Genomic DNA, 11,493 nt, shown 5'->3' with positions numbered 1-11,493 from the left:
AGCATTTCCACCATAAACTTTACATAACTGAGCAATCCTTGAGTCCACAATCTAGAAAAACAACAACAATTGTATTATATTCTCATTTTTAGATGACATTGCAATTCAATTTTTCATCTTGCCTCTTCCAGCTCCACGACTCTGAATTGATCAACAGAAAATGGAATGCTTCCTACGAACACATGTGGAACTTGCATAAATATTTCAACAGCATTATGTGTGTTACAACTTGGTACTTTGTTAATACTGAACTAATATTGAATTCATTATATGTTTTATAAAAAAAATTTTTTGAAAGTGCAATACAAAAAAATTAACGCATTTAAAAAAAATTGAAAATAAAATATCACTTACTTGACTCTTCATCCTGCTTTGCTGCAGTCGTCATTGTTGGACTTTAAGGCGTCCATTGCGTGTAATTTAGAGGAAAGGCACAAGATACGAATATCTAAGTTCAAATATTTATTGATCAGATTGAAAAAGTTTAACAGCGCTGGGTCCTCTCAAGTAGCGAACAACCAGCTCAGGAAGTAACATGCTTATTTATAAAATATGTGACGTCGATGTTTCTTCAGAAAATCTCCACCCACAAAGGCCGTTCCCCTCGTCCATCTGACTCCATCACCACACCCAATTTTAGCCTGTAGGCAAAGATGGACACACATAGACAAAGAAAAAACAATCTGTTCTCCTCTCATCCCTGGGAGCCCTGCAGTTCTTCTCCAGTACTCCTCCACTTTGAATAGCATGTTATAATGCTTTCTTAGAAACAAATCATTAATAAAACATTAATTTATAAAAAACATAAGCTGTAAGATGAAAGTGATTATTATGTAAAACATATTTCAATATCATGACATCATTTCATTATTTGTAAAATTGGTTATATGAATATGGCACACATTAAATTCTTTAGATAGATAAACACATATTAAATCTTTTACTGCAATACTACCTCTAAGCAAACACTTTAATTATTATTAAAAACCATCTGTTAGGAAAGAAACACACACACACACACACACACACACACACACACACACACACACAGGAGATTCTGTTCTTCAAGGTTGAGCTGCCCTGCCCCCATTAAGTTATTCTGTATGCAACCTTCATTTCATTGGTTAATACACATTTATCAAAGACAACATCTTATATTTACTACATCAATTATTCAATGATTAATACTGATTAAGTAAGAAATACATTGCATATTTTATCCTGTGAACATTAAGGCATTAGTTAATGACATAGTCGCCTGTTTGCTTTCCCCCTCAGGCCTCTCTCTTATCTTGATCGATACCAATCGTAAATTCCTAAATTCCTCCTTGCAGCACACACACAAAAACTGGTAACTCTCCACTCTCAAACATAAACACCTCATTTCTACATAATAGCTCAGTGCATATATAAAACACACAATGTTTATAGAATAAAATGATTAATTAAAGAAATATAACATGGAACAAAATCAATTTCCACAATCCTTATTTGGACATCTTTGTAACTTTAACACTTTTAGCAATCAGCATGAAATGTAGGCAGTAAATATGTAAAACATAATTATTCAACAACACAACAGTACTCCATTGTTCATGAATTGGTTAAATGCATTCATTAGTTAAACATACTAATTTTCACTTTCTCTAAATATAACATAGTTATAAAGCAAACAACTTGTTTATTGAAACCATCTGTTCTGCGTGTTTTCTCTTCAGGGGTTTGTTCCTACCCCCAACTGAAACAGCCCTTCAACTTCACACACAGACATTCACTCACATATCTCAGCACAAAACGCATAATGGCACATATGGATTATAACATAACATACTGATTAATAAAACAACATAAAAATCCCACAATTCCCTCTCTTGACCTCTGAAAGAGGTCACACATTTTCTTCCTCCCCCTCATCCAGGTTCTGTAGGCCTAATAGGGGCATGCTATATGGGGGGTGGACTATTCTCTTTTTTCTCTATTGCAGACACTATCAGTCTGTTACACAGGGATCTCCATTGTTTATGCCAAATATTATGGTGATTATAATTGCAGTTATAACTCCTAGGGCCCACAGAACCTTCCAATTTCCATATAGCTTCATCTCTGTGGCAAAAATACACTTATGCCTGTTGGCTAATACTCAAATAACAATCGTAAATTCAAAAAGGAAAAGAAAAATGAAATATGAAATTAATACTGTAGAATTGTATAAGAAACTTAAGAAATTCAAAGGTCAAAATTCAAAGGTCAATACGGTATGTGGTTACCCAGGTTATAATGAATATATGGTAATTGTGATATTCAGGTCTCTAAACACTTCTGTCAGGATTTCCAGCACTTTGTGGAAATCCAATTTATCCAGGCCACACCCCAGGCGGGGAGTGGATACACTTGTTATGTTTTCTTTCTCACACCACTCTCTCATACATCTGAGGCTGTGGGTAAAATTCTCATATGTTGGTAAATCAGTACAATTTTGTTTTATTATTAAATGAAAAATCAATCTGCCGTCGTCCTCGTGGGTAACTGCACATTCACCTGTGTGTTTGTTCTGTCTTACAACCTTTTGTGTACCGTACTTCGCTTTGAACTGTACGGCTATACCTGTTCCATAGGCACAATCTTTGTGTACCGTACTTCGCTTTGAACTGTACGGCTATACCTGTTCCATAGGCACAATCTGTGCTCACACAGTGTGCTAGGGGTTCTGTTACTGGGCTGAAAAAAATTTCACCTTTTTTATGCACAATTTTACAGTGTGTTTATTGACTTTGTTGTTGGTGTTGTGTGAGTGTTACCACTGATGTGTTACCACTTCCTGTTTGTCCTCTCTGTATTCCAGCTGATTCACTTTCACTTTCAACACTCTCCCTCTCTTGGACCTGAGTCCTCAGGTCCACACCTGTGTCTGTTAGAAACCCAATCATCAGTTTTAACAGCTGGGTCGTTCTCACAATTTCGTTGTTTGGTAGCCTGGCAAGAAAAATGTTCAATCATAGCAGTTAGTTTGTCAGATGAAACGTCATGTGTTATAGGCAGGATGGGATCCTGCACCACGTCATGCCTTGGACCTGGAAACTGTCGACCTGTAAGCAATTCAAAGGTTGTGAAACCAGTGATCCTGTTAACAGAAGAGCGAATAGACATTAATGCAATTGGTAATGCCTCAAGCCATGTTATTTTTGTCTGTGCACAGATTTTGTCAAGTCAAGTTGTAATGTCAAAGTCAGGTTCACTATTTCAGCATTACTCTAACATTGGGGTGATAAGCAGCCCCGAAATTATATGTCAATTCCAGTGCGTGTTTGTCAATTTTGTCAGATCTAACTATGTCTTGGGAAACCATGGTTGGGGATATAAGTGGTTTATTAGGCAGTTGACAACAGCCACGTCATTAGGTACCTTCACAGCCTGTAGTATGTGTCAGGCTTTGCTAGCATTTACTATAGGCCGGCCTTTCCTGGTTTCAAACCCACCTATCTGCCATATGGCAGTTCCATATATACTGCACCAATCACATATGCAGATTCACTATAAACAATCACCCTCTCTTCACCAGTGTAGTGCAAGGCTTTGATAACAGCTGTCATTTCAGCTCTCTGTGCTGACCGTTTACCTTTCAATCTACCACTCAGTCGTGTTACAAAATCACCCACAACTTGCTCAACCACAGCAAAGCCTGCCTTCAATGTGTCATCTGCTGCTCTGAAACAACAACCATCTGTAAACAGTGTGATTAACGGTGGGGGAGTTGTCAGTGGTACCGCGAACAAACCATCTCTCAATATATTTGCTTTTTCAGTCAATGGTATAACAATTATAATTAATTACAATAATAATAATTTGTATATCAGTCAATGGTATCCAACATTTGGCTCACCCTCAGTGATTAGATCTGCCATGTGAACACCTTCATGCACATATATGATGTCTGGGCTGGCAATTTCCTTAAATACAAAGTTTGTTACATTAATCAGTTATTTTTCTATTGTCACAGCTTTTCTTGTTTACCTTGTATAGTGTTCTATGGTGTTCTTTTTTCTTTTTCAATTTATTTCTTTTATCTATTTTAATATCCTTTCTGCCATAGCTGTTCTATGCCATATATATTTACTTTTTAGCTCAGTACCATCAGTGGAGTTCTGACTTCCTCTGTATATACCAAATTCAATTATGCATTTCTTCCTGTCAAATTAATAGGAGTCTGATTTGATTTCAGAACAGGTAGTCACACCTAACAACAAAGTTCTTTATCAGCCTTTAAATTTGTCTAGCTGATTTTCTCATAAAGATTGTCTGTGTCCCTATAGTAACAAGGTCTTTACTAAACATTGAACGGCTGTTTACTCTTTCCCCCTTTTCACTCAAAGGCTCGTATGAAGATGAAAAAGTTCAGTGTCCAGTGAAGTATTGTCCAGTTTCTCTTGCCTCCAAGAACATTATTGTCTTTGTTAGTCTCTTTCTGGATTCCACTCAGTCTTTTTGGTGTTTCATCCTTGTAAATGTCTCTGACCATATGCAGTGCCCCCTTCACTGCTTGAGTTTAAGTATAGTCCCATTCAAATAGAATGTGTTCTCAGTCCAGTTTATGAGTTACTTCTCTCTTTGTAACTCCGACACTTTGATGTCACACACAGTTTTTGCCACTGTCTTTTCATTGCCAGCTTTTATTCACTTTCTTGAATGTCAAAGGATGGGAATAATCAGCCCACAAGGTTTCAGCTTGACCCATGCAAAATATTGCCTTTCAATTTAAAAATAAAATTTATCTTGTGACCACCTTCCATCATCAGATGAAGACTCCTCTTCATTTTGTTAAATCTTTTTTTCCTTTATACAATCTATCTGTTTCATTCACCTTTTAACAATTTTCTGTCCTTTTTTTTTTTTTTTTTTTTTAATTGTTCATCTTTATTTCCACATTCAATAACTTGGTCTACTCTTTTCTCTAATTTGTTGTTTTTCTTTCAAAGCTTCGCCTCAGTCTTTCTGCTAGATTTTGCTTAATCCCATGTATGGTTTTAACAGACTCATTATATCACAGACACACTACATTTTCACACAAATAAAATCTGCATCTACATTTAATTCACCACTATTGATTTGAAAAACAGGCTGTTTCATTTTGGCTTTGGCTTTCTCATAAGGATTAGGTGTGTGCAAGGAGGGGTAGATCGATTTCACTGGGGGTGGAGCTGCAGGAGGAGCCGTAGGTGTCATACTTGAGTCTGGCTGACTGTTTCCCTGTTTAACTTCCTTTGGCTTTGCAGCTGCACCACTGTCAACTTCCCCTAACTAATGCAACCTCTTTCTGTCTTTTCTTAACATCTTTAGGATCAGTTTGGGCCATCATTAATTGAATTATTTTTTGCCATGGCACATACACCGGTGAACACACATATTCATCATACTCTTTCTGAAATTCAGCCATAATATATATCAACGTTCAATACACGGTACAAATACTATTAGAATACAATTTCTCAGACAAAACCACAACAATAACAGTAAGACGTCAATTTTCTTTTCCAGTATTCGTAGGCCTTACACCTCACGGGCTGCTGTACACCCCCTACGGCTACAACCGAGTCGGTATTTTATAACACCTAATGTATTAAAGGAATCCTCAACCTTATATTTAATTCTGTTAACTTACACCGCCATTAACAGTATTTATGGACCTTTCATCCAAGAGCCTCTCACTCCTTACGGCTACAACCGAGTCGGTATTTTATAACGCCTAATGCGTTAAAGGAATCCTCAACCTTATATTTAATTCTGTTAACTTACACCGCCATTAACAGTATTTATGGACCTTTCATCCAAGAGCCTCTCACTCCTTACGGCTACAACCGAGTCGGTATTTTATAACGCCTAATGCGTTAAAGGAATCCTCAACCTTATATTTAACAAAAAAAATTCAAAAATTTCAAAAAGTTTTTCACTCTGATCAATTCTTATTGTTTAAATAATCAATTTCAGTTCGGAGCTCCTTATCAACACAATTTATTTGATATATCCAAATAGCAGAATTCGATACAACAGGTTTCTGCTTACCTTGTTTATTAGAGCGCTCTTTGTGTTGAAATGGAGCCCTCCCTTACTCTGGTTTCTTCAATGTGAAACCCTCCTTCCTCTCACTCTCTCCTTTCCCTCCACAAAACGTCGGTGGTCACCAATTGTTGGACTTTAAGGCGTCCATTGCGTGTAATTTAGAGGAAAGGCACAAGATACGAATATCTAAGTTCAAATATTTATTGATCAGATTGAAAAAGTTTAACAGCGCTGGGTCCTCTCAAGTAGCGAACAACCAGCTCAGGAAGTAACATGCTTATTTATAAAATATGTGACGTCGATGTTTCTTCAGAAAATCTCCACCCACAAAGGCCGTTCCCCTCGTCCATCTGACTCCATCACCACACCCAATTTTAGCCTGTAGGCAAAGATGGACACACATAGACAAAGAAAAAACAATCTGTTCTCCTCTCATCCCTGGGAGCCCTGCAGTTCTTCTCCAGTACTCCTCCACTTTGAATAGCATGTTATAATGCTTTCTTAGAAACAAATCATTAATAAAACATTAATTTATAAAAAACATAAGCTGTAAGATGAAAGTGATTATTATGTAAAACATATTTCAATATCATGACATCATTTCATTATTTGTAAAATTGGTTATATGAATATGGCACACATTAAATTCTTTAGATAGATAAACACATATTAAATCTTTTACTGCAATACTACCTCTAAGCAAACACTTTAATTATTATTAAAAACCATCTGTTAGGAAAGAAACACACACACACACACACACACACACACACACACACACAGGAGATTCTGTTCTTCAAGGTTGAGCTGCCCTGCCCCCATTAAGTTATTCTGTATGCAACCTTCATTTCATTGGTTAATACACATTTATCAAAGACAACATCTTATATTTACTACATCAATTATTCAATGATTAATACTGATTAAGTAAGAAATACATTGCATATTTTATCCTGTGAACATTAAGGCATTAGTTAATGACATAGTCGCCTGTTTGCTTTCCCCCTCAGGCCTCTCTCTTATCTTGATCGATACCAATCGTAAATTCCTAAATTCCTCCTTGCAGCACACACACAAAAACTGGTAACTCTCCACTCTCAAACATAAACACCTCATTTCTACATAATAGCTCAGTGCATATATAAAACACACAATGTTTATAGAATAAAATGATTAATTAAAGAAATATAACATGGAACAAAATCAATTTCCACAATCCTTATTTGGACATCTTTGTAACTTTAACACTTTTAGCAATCAGCATGAAATGTAGGCAGTAAATATGTAAAACATAATTATTCAACAACACAACAGTACTCCATTGTTCATGAATTGGTTAAATGCATTCATTAGTTAAACATACTAATTTTCACTTTCTCTAAATATAACATAGTTATAAAGCAAACAACTTGTTTATTGAAACCATCTGTTCTGCGTGTTTTCTCTTCAGGGGTTTGTTCCTACCCCCAACTGAAACAGCCCTTCAACTTCACACACAGACATTCACTCACATATCTCAGCACAAAACGCATAATGGCACATATGGATTATAACATAACATACTGATTAATAAAACAACATAAAAATCCCACATCATCTCAGTGTTTTTGCAGTAGTCGTGGTCGCAGGTATGAACTAATTTTTTTTTTTTTAATAATACCGAATGTACATGCATGTTTTAACTTTTTTAGGGGTTGAAGGACACACCCTTAATATATGGCCATAACATTTTTAATAAAAAGATTCACAATGATAATTTAGTTTAATTTCTTACCATCAAGACTGATGTTACACCTCACGTATGGTTTCAGTTGTGAGACATTTGTTTTTTAAGAGAGAGTGGTGCATGATTTCATTTATAAATTTCAAAAATTACCTTTGCACGTAGTGCTGTAACCTCAGCAATATGATCATCTATGCCTACCTCCGGATTCTCAACTACAAAGCTATCTCCGTTTGTGTCTATCTTTTTGTTGAGAGTGTGCGCCATAGGTGGATGACGGTTAAACATTAAGAAAAATGGTGTGTACTTTGTAAAGGCCTAAAAAGAGTGTCACCAGATTAACGTTCCATTAGGAATCGCATGTAATACTTAAACTTTGTGCATATACCGGTCTGTGATTATTCTTTCCACCACTCCAAATTCAAACAGCTTGTCCAAGACCACTGCTGCCACTTCAGCTGCCGTCTTTCTCTTCAACGGCTCAGCTATGACCCACTTGGTGAAGAGGTCAGTCATGGTCAGGATATAATTGTTTCCCTGAGGAGTGACTGGAAATGGCCCCATCAAGTCCATTCCTATTATGGTCCAGGGTTCAGTAACATTGATAGAATGTAAGACTGGAGCTACTGTCTTGATCGTTCACTGTGCTGACACTGTGGACATTGTTGAATCTAATGTGCAATTAGATGTTAGTAATATTGCACACCACAGAAACACAATGGGCAGTTTTCTAAATGGGTCAGATTACTCAAGGACTAGGCTTTAGTTATATTGAGATGTTTAAGTAGTTTTTACAAGCATACCTTACAAAAAAACATGCATATCGCGGCAAAAAGGGTCATTTGATGTTTGATGTCCTCCTTGATGCCAACCAGGGTCCGAAATTAACTTTTTGGCTCACCTGCCACGGGGATTCATAGATGAAAAAAATCCACCAGTCAAGCATATTTTTTACCGGCCAGAATAATAAACAGCCTTTTTTTGTTCACATGTACATAAATTTCATTTGCTGTATTCATGGCAGGGCTCGCAAAATTTCAAAATCCCTGGTAGCCCTTCGGGCAGGCACTCTTCAGTTTTTGGTAGTCCGAAATGAATGCAAGTAGCCCTAATAAAAAATACATTACTTTTAATGTAGAATATTAAAACAAAACATCTATCAAAACACAAATAACACATATCAATTGTCAGTACATATCAATCATCAGTACAAATTTGTCTTCTAACCGAAGTGAAATATCTATACATCAGATTCTGAATCTGAAATATTAACTGAAATCACAGATAAGAAAATACCACTTGACTTTGTGGGCATAGCACAGGCTTATTCAATTAGTTTTAATACAGGCCAAATTTTGCCAATACAAAGCCAATAGGGCCTCTAACCACAATGTTTAATCTGCTATTCTTGTTGTTTTGATGCTGTTGTTTTTTTAACAAACAAAAAGACTGGATTTCCATGTAAACCAACTTTTCCTGCTCATCCCCACACCAGATATACTCACTATTTAAAAGTGGTTTAGTGGGTCACAAAACTCACAGTTTGGATCATCCAGTTACAGATTAGATCATTTTTTTCGATCAGAAAAACAGGGGCTACTGTCGCTTTAAGAGCACAGAGTCACTCTCTTCACTGCCCGTACAATCTATACTTTAAAGCTTGCTGCGAGAGATTTAATTTTCTTACGTGAGGATAGTAATGACTGACAGGACGAAGTTGGAGGATTTGCCCAACAAATCCATGACAAATCATTAAGGATTGCTTCATGTACTGCGTCTTTTCGCGCGATCGCGAAAGTGAAAGTAAAACTCGAGCACCCGCTCAAACGTAATTGAAATACCCAATGCCTGAATTTCATACACCATTATTACCCATCCATATCTGTGAAAGAATGCATAAGCATTTAAATATATTTATTCCTCCCTATAAGTCAAGATAGCCCGACGGGCAGGGCGGGGATGCATTTTGATAGCTAATATGCAGCAGATGGCTGCAGACCGCAAGTTACCTGCAGTACTAGTAACAGACCGTCTCTAGTGCAAGAGTGGAACGTAGAGACATTCTGTGGCTAGCTCACCTCGTTCCCAGATTAGTTACTGGCAAACACATTATATTGCATTAATATTTTGGTATGAAAATCACCCGCCAATGTGGCGGGTAGCCTTTTGAATTTAGTCGCCAAACGGAAAATCTACCCGCATTTGGCGCTTGGCGGGTGTTAATTTCGGACCCTGAGGCCAACCCAGTAGTAACACTGCACAACTTTGTCGAAGGTCCTTGAGGTTCCTTGATGTCCTTCTGTCCCTGGGTTGTCAATACACTCCAAAAGAACCTTTTCTTTTTGTTTAACATCCATGATGACTAAAAGTTTTGAGTCCTTCTCTATGTAGTACAGATGTCCATCTGTAGTAGACATTTAGTCATACATTGTACATTAACAAAAATAATTTTTATGCATGTTATTCTTTGCACACATTTTTTTAAGAATAAGGTTTGACCAGTTAAGAATGAGTCTTCATTTCCAAACAATGTATTTTAGGAATATTGTGACATTTTGATATGTTTAAAAAAAGTAAGTGGACAGGTCAGTGCATGAGTACATGACAGGCTAAAAAAATCTGATCTGTGGTAATCTATAGTCTGTTCGGAGAAATCTATTTACAAATCACAACAAATACATATTGAACAAAAAATATATAAAAGTCTCAAAAATGGGTTGAACCTGACCTGGTCTGCCATACTTTTTATTTGTGTTTTTTTCTGTTAACTTTGACCCCAAGAACCAATAATTGGAGGGTCTGCTCTGCCGGAAATATCGCAAAAAAATTTGTGGCCATTTTAGTGTATGCACCCTTTATTTTTATCAGAAAATTGTGAAAAAATATTTTTTTCTTCAAATCCTCAGTGGGTTGGGTAAACTTTCAATAAATGCATTCCTGATACACAGAACACATGTGCTGACAACATCCACTGAAAAAATAACTCTTAAAACACATTTCTGTATAATTTTGCATCAATTTAATGCAAAAAAGTAGGCTTTTTCTCACTTTTTTCCCACATTTTCTTCTTTACTTCGTTGGCAATCAACTATTCCCCCAAGTTATGATATCAGTCAATATGCCATTCTTTTCACCAAACAGTATACTCATTACACAGAAAAAATTATAAAAATCCAACCAAAATCAATGGATCTGTGATGATTTCACTACTAGTTGGCCATCAACAGGCTGAGAACCTTAATAGAATTTTTGGCTACTTTCAAAATTCCTAAAGACATACTGGATAACATGATTGTTAATGTCCACATTATTAAACATCATGGTCTAGGGCAGTGGTTCTCAAACTTTTTCAGCGTGCGGCCCCCTTTGCGTACGATGCATTCCTTCGCGCCCCCCCCCCCAAAGAAAAACAGTTGTAAAACTTCACATTTTAATTAAACAAAACATTAAATTATACAAAGTAGTGCTGCCTTATTTTTTTAGGTTTAATTTCACAGAATTCATGATAAATAATGTGTTTTATAAAATGTCATAAAACTGGGGCCCCCTGGCACCATCTCGCGGCCCCCCTGGGGGCCCCGGACCCCAGTTTGAGAACCACTGGTCTAGGGATCTTTTTGATTTTAACATAACCCTGTTCTCCATCTTTAACAAACTTGTAGAAACAACAACAAAAAAAAGTCAAACAAAACAATAATTTGTACAAAGATGCATCG

General features: G+C 36.6%; 1 long non-coding RNA gene across 1 annotated transcript; it reads right to left on the bottom strand.

The window, feature by feature from the left end:
- Positions 1–447: 447 nt before the first annotated feature.
- On the bottom strand, positions 448–7,638 carry LOC141282926 (uncharacterized). Its single transcript, XR_012337833.1, has 2 exons — positions 2,663–7,638; positions 448–2,604 (listed from the first exon to the last, which is right to left on the bottom strand). It is a non-coding gene; the product is annotated as an uncharacterized lncRNA (long non-coding RNA).
- Between the last annotated feature and the right edge of the window lie 3,855 nt (positions 7,639–11,493).

This window comes from Paramisgurnus dabryanus, chromosome 10 (assembly GCF_030506205.2).
Source record: "Paramisgurnus dabryanus chromosome 10, PD_genome_1.1, whole genome shotgun sequence".
In the NCBI taxonomy this organism is placed as follows: domain Eukaryota; kingdom Metazoa; phylum Chordata; class Actinopteri; order Cypriniformes; family Cobitidae; genus Paramisgurnus; species Paramisgurnus dabryanus.
Note: the sequence above shows the minus strand (reverse complement) of the source record. Positions and strands in the feature narration are given on the sequence as shown.